At 41.6% G+C, this 882-nt stretch overlaps 1 long non-coding RNA gene across 1 annotated transcript in view; it reads left to right on the forward strand.

Moving 5' to 3' along the window:
- Positions 1–882, forward strand: part of LOC103365329 (uncharacterized) — a 9296-nt gene that overhangs the window by 4330 nt on the left and 4084 nt on the right. The gene's annotated exons all lie outside the window — the stretch shown is intronic.

Here is an 882-nt window from a genome sequence, read left to right on the forward strand (position 1 = left end):
ACACCAGAAGCACTAAGATATAGCATCCAGGGCCAAAAGTTGTACTCAACAGGAGACCTTGTTATGTTTAAATTTATCAGTGCAATATATAATAAACCTCTACATGTGTGACAGGTTTCAAAACATATGGAGGCTTGTAAAGTTGCAACCTTGCACATAATTTTCTTATAAAGGCGGGGACACAATTCCCCAACCTCTGCCAGTCAGTGTTTCAGGCAAAAGCTCTCACAATAGACCAAAGTCTGTGGCTCAGTGTGAGAGTCTGTGTCTGTAGAGTGATAGAAATCATAGAGGATATTGTTGATCAGCAAATGACACACTGATATACAAAACAGAAATGCTCCGCCAGCTTCTAATTGAAACCGCTAGAAGTGGAGAAGAGCAGCGGTACGAGCAAGGCCAGACAGGGGAGGCTGACAAGGACACTTTCCAGACTTGATGACATCATTAACAAAACAGCAAATGAAGAAAATGTGGATGGTCGGCAGTAAGCTTGACTTTACCTCTGTAAGATTTCCGTAGATAGATTCCCCATGACAGCAGAGACAGTTGAAGCCATGTTCAGCCTTGTAAAAAATAAAAAATAAAAAAGTGACTTTTGGGAGAAGAACGCACTTATGACTCACATGGGCGTAGGTTTTTGGTGGGTTGCAGGAGATTTGTCTCCTTCTTGAAACATATGCGCTTGTTCCCACTAAGAAAAACATTTATAAACAACGGACTTCTATTTTGAAGAAATCACAGACATCTCCACAGTGTCTCCTCCTTTCCGGTAGCATCCAACGCTTTTACAGGCAGCTTGGAGCCAAAAGGGAAAAGGAGCCCAGACATTTTTTCTGAAAAAGTTTCAAAACCAAGCAAATCATGAACCTCTTGGCAATG

The sequence above is a fragment of the Stegastes partitus genome, unplaced genomic scaffold (genome assembly GCF_000690725.1).
Source record: "Stegastes partitus isolate 25-593 unplaced genomic scaffold, Stegastes_partitus-1.0.2 Scaffold829, whole genome shotgun sequence".
Lineage (NCBI taxonomy): Eukaryota > Metazoa > Chordata > Actinopteri > Pomacentridae > Stegastes > Stegastes partitus.